The sequence below is a fragment of the Anolis sagrei genome, chromosome 1, assembly GCF_037176765.1.
Source record: "Anolis sagrei isolate rAnoSag1 chromosome 1, rAnoSag1.mat, whole genome shotgun sequence".
Lineage (NCBI taxonomy): Eukaryota > Metazoa > Chordata > Lepidosauria > Squamata > Dactyloidae > Anolis > Anolis sagrei.
In genome coordinates this window covers 81,471,191-81,482,618 of record NC_090021.1, presented here as the reverse complement: position 1 = coordinate 81,482,618, position 11,428 = coordinate 81,471,191, and the positions used below count along the sequence as shown (strand labels likewise).

Sequence of the window (11,428 nt, the reverse complement as noted above, 5' to 3'; positions counted from 1 at the left end):
ATGTACATACATGTATATCAATTAAAAACATTTAATATTACATAATAAAAATCATATAAAACCAATTAAAAACTTTAATAATCAGTATCTTCCAGTTCAACTCCTTATCCATTTGCATCGTTTAAGCCGTTCCGTGTTCATTATCTCATCATACTGTGTTAGGCTGCGTTTCCGAAAGCTTGCTCAAAGAGCCAGGATTTTACTCTTTTTCAAAAGGTCAGGAGGGAGGGGGCTGATCTAATATCCCTAGGAAGAGAGTTCCACAGCTGAGGGGCCAACACTGAGAAGGCCCTGTTTTTTCTCCCTGCCAGACTGCCTACAAAGCAAGTGGAATCTAGAGCAGGGCCTCTCTAGATGATCTTAAATTCCTGGATAGTTTGTAAGGAGAGATAAGTTTGGACAGGTAAGCTGGGCCGGGACCGTTTAGGGCTTACAGGCTAAAGCCAGCACTTTGAATTGTGCTCAGTAGCAAACTGGGAGCCAGTGGAGCTGGCACAACAGTGGAGTTGTATGTTTTCTGAGCATTGCACCCATTAGGTACAGCTTCTGAACGTATCTCCCTTTACAAACCACTGTGGAAACCAAGATCTTCTGGGGAGGCCCTGCTCTTGGTCCTGCCACCATTACAGGCGTGTTTGTTGGGGATGAGAGACAGGGCCTTCTCAGTAATTACCCCCCGGTTATGGAACTCCCTTCCTGGCAATATTAGATCAGCCCCGTCCTTCTTGTCTTTCAGAAGGATGGTGAAGACCTGGCTGTGGGACCAAGCCTTTGGGGCAGTGCAGTGAGGCAAAATGGTGTCCTGAGATGGTTTTTAAGCAACTTTTAATGTGAATATAAGTGATTTTAATGTTTGCATATATTTATGGTTTTATGTCCTAGCACTGAATGTTTGCTGTATGTATGTTGTGCTCTGCCCTGAGTCCGCTGCGAGGTGAGAAGAGTGGAATATAAATGTCTTGAATAAATAAATAATATAAGGGGCCTCCAAAGAGCCCCTGGTGGCGCAGTGGGTTAAAGCGCTGAGCTGCTGAGCTTCTGAGCTTGTTGACCAAAAGGTTGCAGGTTTGATTACAGGGAGTGGTGTGAGCTTCCGCTGTCAGCCCCAGCTTCTGCCAAGCTAGCAGTTCGAAAACATGCAAATGTTTGATCAATAGGCACCGCTCTGGCGAGAAGGTAACGGCGTGCCATGCAGTAATGCTGGCCACATGACCTCAGAGGTATCTAAGGACAACGCTGGCTCTTTGGCGCAGAAATGGAGATGAGTACCAACCCCCAGAGTTGGACACGACTGGACTTAATGTCGGGGGAAAAACGTTTACCTTTACCAAAGGGCTGCCATGCAGTCATGACCTTGGACAATGCTGTCTCTTCAGTTTAGAAATGGAGATGAGCACCACCCCCAAAGTCTGACACCACTGGACTTAATGTCACCTTTCTCTTAGACCAGGCATGGGCCAATTTGGGTCCTCCAGGTGTTTTGGACTTCAACTCCTACAATGCCTAACAGCCTACTGGCTGTTCCAAGTGGGCCCATGCCTGGAGGAGACTCATAAGGCAGTTCGGAGCATTCTGTGGCAGTGTAGACGGGGCCTAAGATCGCCAGCCCGGTTCCGAAGAGGCGGGAAAGGAGTCTGAGAGGGAGGGAAGGAGGGCTGGAGGGAGGGGCAGCCCACGTGCCGCGCGCCTCGTCCCCCGCCCACGGCCCACGCGAGGGAAGCCGCCAATGACGGCGCGGGACCGCGGAGGTAAACATGCCCACGGTGGCCTCCTCCTCCTCCTCCTCCTCCTCCGCCTGAGAGACACCGCCAAACACGCCACGGGGCGAAAGAAGCGGACCGCCAGTGAGTTGGGCAGCGCGGCGCGCTTTTCCTGCCCTGGTTGCTCTCCTCTCGGGACGGGGAAGCAGTTCACTTCCCGGACGGACATCCCTCGGAAAGGGAGACCCTCCTTCCCTCCCCCCTTCTTCCCTGAGGCTCGACGGGCGCCTCCCTCCTCTCTCTTCGGGACTTGAGAGGGCACTTGCCCTCCGGCTGTTGTTTCCCAGAGTGCGCGAAGGAGCCCTGCTTCGGGGCGGGATGTCCCCGCCGCCGCCGCCGCCTTTCCCTCCGCGCTTCCACCGGGGAGAAGGCGCCCAGCCGTAGAGGGGAGAGGTGAGTACGTGGGGGGCTCTTTCCTTCACCTTTCCCCACCGGCCTCTTTCTCTCCACGCGACGCATTTCTACGCGTCCTTCCCTTCCCAAAAGCAATCACGAGAATTACGCCGCGGCTCTGCTCTCTCTGGAGGGAAGCGCGTCGGAAAACCAACTCTCCAAAAGTTGCTGCAAGGAAGAGCCTTGGGAACGCGACAAGGCTCTATCTCAGGTTTGGGGAAACTTTGAGTTTGCCTCCAGGTGTTTTGGACTTCAAGTCCCACCACTCCCAACAGCCTCAGGACCTTTCCTTTTTCCCCTCAGCCGCTTAAGCTTTCAGCTTTCCCCTCAGCCGCTCAGCCGCTTTCCCCTGCTTGATCTATCTCTAAGCCTCACGATGGGGGCTGAATCTCTAACTTTGGGGGGGAAGATCCCTGTGTTTTCCTCCTTCCCCCATCCCGTTTCGGACTTTAAAGCTCCGGGTCTAAACTTTCCTCGCGTGGGACTCCCCAAGCTCTTCTTTTTTATGTTCTGCCTTGCAGTTTGTGCTGCTGACGAGGCAGGAATCCCTCCGATTTCAGTTTCAGGTATTTTCCTTCGCTTCTGCGTTTGCTCTTGGGTGTAAACAAGGTGAAAGTCATCCCCAGCATCGCCTACAATGGGTAACTTCTTCCCCTCTTCTTGTGAGGGGAAGGGATACAGTGTATTGTCGAAGGCTTTCATGGGTTGTTGTGAGTTTTCCGGGCTCTATGGCCATGTTCCAGAAGCATTCTGGCTACCAGTATGGAAAAATATACCCACTAAAATCAGGACAGTAAATAAAGAGCAACAAAAAGCAAGGGAATTCCAGACAAGAATAATCAGGGCCAGCTAACACTCCCAACAATTGACCCCCCAGGCAGCAACCAGCCAGGCTTTGAAGCTGCAAGGCCATTCAGTGTTAATCAAGGTTGACCAATTGCAGCATTCACACTTTCCTTATTAATTCTAGCTCTTTTATTCTCCTTGCAGAAGGTGTTCATCATGTTTTGCCACTTTGTGATTTCTCCAGCTGAGATTTTAATAGGTAAACAAGATAAATAAAAGTTTATTTTAGGTAATATTTTCATTTTTATTAAAGCTATTCTACCGAACCATGACAATTAGAGCTTGGCAAATTTAGCCAACATTCACACTTTCCTCAAACAGACAAAATTTCTTTCTCCCACCCTGGACATTCCACAAATACATAAACCTCACTTGCCTAGTTTCCAACAGACCCCTCCATCTCTGAGGATGCCTGCCATAGATGCAGGCGAAATGTCCGGAGAGAATGCTTCTGGAGCATGGGCCATACAGCCTGGAAAACTCACAGCAACTCAGAAAATAGTGGTCTTAACAAAATGCAGCAAGCAGCCCAGGCAGGATGGGATGTTTTCATCAGAAAACACTTCCACATGGAGTTGCCTCTTGTGTCTGTTTCTCTTTGAATTTGTTTGCGTCCATTCCAGTGGGTGTTTGGTCACTTAGTTTATACTCTGCATGTCAGCAAGTGCTTCCAAAGGGTGGATTAAACCAGGAATATGAACATTCTTTTTAATTAATTTGTCATCATTTAATATTTAGTTCCCTATTAAACACCTCTCAACAAAGGATTTTCCCAGGCAGCAACCAACCAGGCTTTGAAACTTCAAGGCTATCAAATGCTAATCAAAGTGGCAAATGGCAACATTTATACATACCTCAAACAGACAAGAGTTCTTTCCCCACCCTGGACTTCCCACAGATATTCAAACCTCACTTAATCAGTTTCCAACAGAGCCCTCGACCTCTGAGGATGCCTGCCATAGATGTGGGGAAAACATCAGGAGAAAATGCTTCTGAAACATGGCCATACAGCCCAGAACACTCACAGCAACCCGTCTATGTAATTTGCATGTAAACAGAAGACACTCAGGATGCAAAAGTATTGCTAATAGTTGTGCAATACTGGAATTGTAGGATGGACTTTTGAAATTATTACTATTATTCTACTTCTCCTTTATGTACAGACTAATTATTGTGTTTTTTTCAGTTAATAGGGAAAATGCAAATGAGTAAAGTGTGATTGAGTTTAATGTACTATTGCTTGCTTTTTAAAGCGTGCTGTGCTTCTCTCTGCATTCATCTCATTGGATGCTGTGAGGAGCTATTAGCATACAAAGTGGTGATTTTCCAAGGAAGCTTCCGCAATTAGCTATGTGGTTTTGTTACCTGTGTGAGAAGGCTACTGGAATGAAAGGCTGGTCAAGTTTTCATCTTGTGTTTGATTCAATCCATGGTCAGAGAACATAAATTAGTGTATTTTTTTATTCTGCAGAAACCATAGTAAATGGAGTATATTTCCATGCACTCGGTAATTCATTTATTATATTTTAAATTATAATTTCAGTGCATTTGCAGTTTAGTGCATGTTAAGTTCTGCTATGTTTATTACTCTACGTCATCATTTTCCCCAGATTTTTTTTCTTCTATTTTCATTGGTTTGTTGGCTTTTTGAGGCACTTACTGGGATCCAACCACTAATTTTTCTCTGGGTTGCTGTGAGTTTTCCAGACTGTATGGCCATGTTCCAGAAGGATTCTCTCCTGACATTTCGCCCACATCTCTGTTTTTATGAAGAGGATTTTTGTTGAAAGATTTTCCTCTTCTCTTGATCATTGGTAATTTATTTCATTCTGATTGGATTAAACCAGTAATGTAAACATGCTCCTTAATTAATTTGTCATCATTTAATATTTAGTTGTATATAATTTGTGTGTAAACAGAACACGCTCAAGGTGCAAAAGTTTCCCTTTCCTAATTCATCTAATAATGGATAGCTTTAGTATACTCAGGAAATAAGAATACAGTGAAACACATGCTATAATATTTCAAACATGTAATTAGTAATTGTGTTACTAATTACATTTATAGAACATTAGTAAACAGGTGGATTTTGTTTTGTGATATGGTCAGAGTGAAAGCCAAAAAAATGAATTGCAAAGCAGCCAGAGTATTGCACAACGGTAATATTAAAATTGAAATCAGTGAATGCACAAAAAAGTATAGACTTACTACAAAAGGGGCAAAACTTCAATTCTTCAGGGACTGTGCACTTGGTAATTCACCTACACAATGTGTTTATAATTTTTCATTTCTTTACGGTAGAAAACTGCATTGGCATCAAATGGCAGAGAGCTCATGGATACAATTCTGAATCCTTTATTATTAACCACAGGTTTCTCCCTTATGCACTAGACCTGAAATGATTATGACCTAAATTCATGAGAAATCCATCTTTTAGGATGTATTCCTATGCACACAAATTTACAAATTCTATTCATATTATTGAGACGTCTTTTCAAGGAGATCTTTTCGGGATGGGGACACTAATTTTTTGTGAGCTAGTGAGACGCAAACAAGAACACTTGTAGCAAATAAGCTTTTCAAAACTCAGTTTAATTACTCATCAATGGCATATGCTTGTGATAAGGTAGTTTATTACTGACTAGATTTTCAAGTGTAATAATAATAATAATAATAATAATAATAATAATAATTATAGACCACCCTATCTCCCCGAAGGGATTCAGGGCAGTTTCCAACAAACATTCAATGCCTGGAAAAAGACATAATAACACATTGCATTGAAACAATGCACATCAAAGAAAATAGAAAGAAACAGGCCAACAGTAAATGTGCATTATTAAAAGAAGTTATATTGATGCACAGAACTTTTGCTTTTTCGTAACAACTGTATTTTGCCCTCCTGGAAGTGGAAATTAAATTGCAGGTTGGATAGATAACACTCAGTTCCTTATAATATATTCCGGTGGGTTTTTTTTTTGCAAAGTTTTTATTTTAAAATATTAAAATGAGGACTTTTATGAACCCTGGCAAAAGCAGGTTTTCTTTTTTACTTGGGGAGTTTATTTGGCATAGTTTTATAAAGCAGCTGCTGATCATATTTCATAGAGCTGTTAAAGCACTTAAAACCTAAAATTAGGTACTGTCTGGTAGTAAATATTTCAAATCGCTGTTGCAGAAATAAGTGGAGAAGCGAGTCTTTAAAATCCATTGCTTAACACAACCAAGCTGTACTTTACATTTTGAAATTAAAAAACCATAACTAAATTAATTTGCTTCTTCATATAATATGATTTCTAGTTTTCTTTAATAGATAACTTTTCTATTGAGAGACTTAAACTCTTTTCATCATACGTTTATCTGGCAATGGTAAACATAAGATTTGGTCATTGCAAACCATCCTTCCTACTGCAAAGGGAAACATACTACCATAATATCACTGCTTAAACAATCTGTGGAACGAAAAGGAGCACATTCACCTGCTTCCTATGAGCGAGGCTTAACATATTCCCCAGAGTGTTAACTTTTCTCACATTTTCAAATCAGGGACCCACCAAGGGTTTTATGGAATAGTGGCTGATACTAACATATTTATTTTGCCTATTAACCAAAAGAAGAAGAATTAGAAATGCGCTGAAAATAAAAGCTTTGTATTGGTCTTGCTCTGGGCTAAAACCTGACTTCCCTTGTCAAGCATTTAAAAACATATAAATCATCCTCATGCATCAGATTTAGTAGCAGCATCACACCCATTACAATATCCTACAATAATGCCATAAGGTTGCGCTATGTGGCTACCTTAGTAGCTGCCTGGACATTTGTCATGGAGGGCAAGATATAAACACATATCTATAATTATTGTTACTTCAGATGGGTTTTATCCATGCTTTTTCATTATTTTGCTAGACATTAATTTTCACAGTACATTTAAGAAGTGATATTAGGAGAGTATGTTACCTTTGTCTCAGTGGTTTGATTGTAAACAACACAGCTTTACAAGATCAACAATCATTTAAAAATAATACTACTGTCTATTGGTCAAGTAAATATTCCCCTTATTATTGAAATGTTTTCTCTTCATGAATGCACTTTTCATTTCTTTAGTTATTGATGGCTTCAAATTTTTGTTTTGCTTTGTAATTACTCATCAGTTGATGGGTTTACGAACACAAAATTAGGACTTCTCCAGTTCCACTGATAATACCAAGCTGTAAAAGCTGGTGCAATGTGTCAGCTGTATTTGGGCATCACGACAAACTCTTGTTATTGTGTGAATCACAATGAATGTATCATGTATACATTTGGTTATTACAACAAGAATGAATTTCAGAAAGTCATGAGTCCATGCAGTCCATTTTTGCCTCTCCAACCAGCACTCACAAGGAGGAAACTGACTACAGTTTGGTGTTTTATCTGAACCTTAAACCATAGTTAATCCTAATTGTGGTTTGTTGAAACAAGCCAGCTTTATAACCCATGATCTAAAGGCAGATGTTTTGGAATAATCTGTTATTAATAACACTTTGATGAGTTCAGGTGGAATGAGAAGCGGTGGCTTATCAGAAATGGAAGCATGAGATTTCGGTTACTTCCTTGTAGCGGTGACATAAGAGGAAAGAGTGAAGCATAAAATGGGAGCCTGAATCTTGCTCTATCTCATGATAGATAACAGTTGTGGCATACCATTGCATACTGTGACATCTAAATGCAATTTGTATTCAGCATTTGTGGACTTATATCAAGGATGGAGAAACTGTGACCTTCCAAGTGTTCCTGGATTGTAATTCTTGTGATTTCTCTCAGCTGGCTGTGGAGACAAAAACTAATGGGAGTTACAGCCTACCAACATTGGAGAGCCACCGTTTCTTCAAACCTTGATTTACGTCTATAATTTTTAGTAAATACATTTACAGGCGAACATCTGGAACACTTACTCTGTGGAGTCTTAATGTAAAATATCATATGTTGATTTTCAACTGCCCATTTAATGTTTTTAGACCTGTACAAATTATCATTTTTGATCAAGTATTACTTGAGAGCTTTCCTATAAAGATGTGGTTTTTAGTGCAAACACAATAATGTAATTTCAGGCATTAATTTGGAAATACTCTGCTAAATTAGTCAAGACTGATCATTTTTATTCAGTTTACACTACATCAGATAAAAGAAATAAAGGTGACATTTCCTCTTAACAGCCCACATTTCCTAAAAGCATTGTGCAGTTAAGAGGTTTCTGATTTTTTAAAATTCTTTTGGGTGTAAATGATAATGATTAAATTCCATAATTCAATCTGATGCTATAACATAATATTTATTTGCACTTGAGGATCTGTAATTGATTGTTTATTAAGGTAAGGTAGGTAAAGGTAGTCCCCTGACATTAAGTCCAGTCATGTCTGACTCTGGGGTGTGGTGCTCATCTCCATTTCTAAGCCGAAGAGCCAGCGTTGTCTGTAGACACTTCCAAGGTCATGTGGCCGGCATGACTGCATGGAGCGCCGTTACCTTCCCACCGGAGCGGTACCTATTGATCTACTCACATTTGCATGTTTTCGAACTGCTAGGTTGGCAGAAGCGAGGGCTGACAGCGGAAGCTCACGCCGCTCCCTGGGATCGAACCTGCGACCTTTCGATCAATAAGCTTAGCAGCTCAGTGCTTTAACCCACTGCGCCACCGGGGGCTCTATTAAAGGTTATAGAATTATTATTCTTCTTATTATTGTCGTGTCAGGAGCGACCTGAGAAACTGCAAGTCGCTTCTGGTGTGAGAGAATTGGCCGTCTGCAAGGACGTTGCCCAGGGGACGCCCAGATGATTTGATGTTTTATCATCCTTGTGGGAGGCTTCTCTCATGTCCCCGCATGAGGAGCTGGAGCTGATAGAGGGAGCTCATCCGCCTCTCCCCGGATTTGAACCTGCGACCTGTCAGTCTTCAGTTCTGCCGGCACAAGGGTTTAACCCACTTCACCGCTGGGGGCTCCGGTTATAGAATAATGGATTACTATTGAATTATATGATACATGCTTTTGATTGTATAGCTTATTTTATTGGTGTTTCTCTTATTTAATTGAAATTAGTAAAGTGTCATGGTTTTTGGTGTTAACTGAGGACAAATAGAAAGTAGATGTTTAAGTACACTTAAGAGCCATGGTCCAAATCATAATAATTCAGTTCCCTTTGTTTGCTAATGAAAAATACAAAATATTGAGAACATAGCATAGGGCAAATTATGCCACCATGTCACATAGCAAAGCACTTTAGGTATTAAAAGAACTTTTAAAAGCAATTTTATATATGAAGTTTTTTTTCCTGAAGTCAGAAATCCCACTAGGTATACTGGAATCCAAAGATGGCTAATGTAATTCTGGTCTTGCCCAGAATATATCCCAGAAATACTTAACCCTAATTAAACCATTATGGGGCTAATCAGGATCCTGAAAGGTTCAGCCAGAAACTTAGTTATATTATAGATTAGAAAATCATGTTGAAATAACTTCAATTGACTAATTGAATACATGTAACTGAAAAAGAGACACACATTTTTTTTAAAAAATCTATCCAGGCAGTGATGCAGACACAGACCTGGAGCAGGTCTGGGAGTCAGTTTTCTGCTCCTGGTTTCTCTGGGGAATGCATGGTCTGCCAAAAATGCTATGACGTGAAATAAAAAACCCAGCAAAATCAGTGGTGTGTAGAACAGTGTTTGGAGGCACTGCAACCTTTTGCGATTGTTCCTTTCGCGTAGCCTTCCAAGATAGACAATGCACTCTTTCTCTCTCTCTTTCTGACAAAAAAAGAGAGTGTTCCGGGAAGGCTGAAGGAGGTGAAAACTATGTCTTTATTCTTGCCATCCATTCTGGAAGTTCAAATAATATACTGTTTGTCCAGACCAGATCCTTGATATGTTCAGCATTTGGATGCATATCTAACTCTGACTTTTAAAATAATGGTGAAAGTTGAATGCAGATGGCTGGCCCTGAGATAAACAGCACCTCAGGTGAGGAATAATTTTGGCACCTCTACACAACTTAAGTTTTGCAGATTGGGATTGGAAAGAAATTAAAGAAAGCAGAAGAGTAAGTACTTGATAGAGTAAAACTGTCTTGTTCATCTTTTTATGTTGGAAAAATCAAATCGGAAATTGAAAAAGAAATATGCTTCAGTGATTCTTAATGGAAGTTGATATTTGCAGGGAGTGACTGGGCAGCTTGTAGAGCATGCCATTGAGCTCAGTGCCTTGTTGTTCAAGTTGAGTGCACTGCCCAGCATGCCCGTCCCTGAGACTAATGCTTCACCGAGCCTTCAATTGACTTTTCAGCTTTGGGCACAAATATTTAACTTTATATTTCTTCATTTATCATTCAAAGAATTGTTAGGATCAAGTATCAAAAAGTAAAATTAGTTGAAGATGAAGTCTTCATTCTGGCTTGTTTGTTTTTTGCTACCATTTGGAAAATTCATTTGTGAGTTTAGTTAAATTGTTTGTGTGTGTCTGTGTGTGCATTCAGGTTACTTGTCAATTTATGATAACCTCATGAATTTCATGGGGTTTTCTTAGACAAGGAATACTCAAGGTGATTTTGCCAGTTATACCTATTTGGGCACAACAAGAGTCCCTGATTATTGCTTCTTTTAAGGTAAACAACCCATTTTGTTTCAGTTTTGGGTGCATTTGAGAATCTGATGAGTGAGCGTAAGGACCAGCTTTTGTAAATTAATATGAAGTATTATAGGCAGTGGAAAGACATGAAAGAATGAAAGACAGAAGAGAGTAACAGAAAAAGAGAAATGACCATATGGCTCCAGATCCATCTACCTTTGGCAGCAGTTGTGGTTCTCTAAAAATTCCATTTAAGCTTTTGATACATTTGGCAAAAAAGCACAAAAACAAAAAACACCCTAGGAGTTTATCTGATGTTGTCAGAGTGAAATACACTGGGCTCAACACTAGATGAAGTCTGAACAACTAACTGTCAGTGTTCTGCCAGATCTTATTTTACTTTGTATTAGATGACTGGTGAAACTGGGGGATGACATGTATTAAAACTTGGTGAGATTGGGAATATTGTTGGCAGCCTGTTTTCTACCTGCATAAGACTAATCATAAATTGTTCCAATTGAGAAACTTAGGCTGTAGCAAAGTGAATTTTATGGAACTAACTTCCAATGCAGAGTTGCATATTGTTTCAAAGTTTTGAGGAGAAAGAGGACAGATTATTATTCATTGTGTGATTCGCTAAATTTGTTCAAAAGAGTTATATATTCTAGGGATTTTCTTAACAAACAGTGTTATTTGAAACCAGTAAAATATATCTCTGCAATCTAGTGAGCTACAGCATCACCCACATAACTTTATTTTACAGTGGAATACTATATAGTGTGTTATAAGTAATTCATATCCAAACCACTGGTTGCATTTGAATATAATG

At 40.7% G+C, this 11,428-nt stretch overlaps 1 protein-coding gene across 13 annotated transcripts in view; it reads left to right on the top strand.

The window, feature by feature from the left end:
- Positions 1-1,710: 1,710 nt before the first annotated feature.
- The window catches only part of EYA4 (EYA transcriptional coactivator and phosphatase 4), a 127,972-nt gene continuing 118,254 nt past the window's right edge, over positions 1,711-11,428 (top strand). For 3 of the 13 annotated variants that reach the window (XM_060753403.2, XM_060753393.2, XM_060753390.2), the window contains exon 1: positions 1,713-2,153. The gene's annotated coding sequence lies outside the window, so the exon portion shown is untranslated. Of the gene's footprint in view, positions 2,154-9,696; positions 9,997-11,428 lie in introns of those variants that run through there. The other 10 variants (XM_060753398.2, XM_060753395.2, XM_060753396.2 and 7 more) reach the window with 8 other exon arrangements.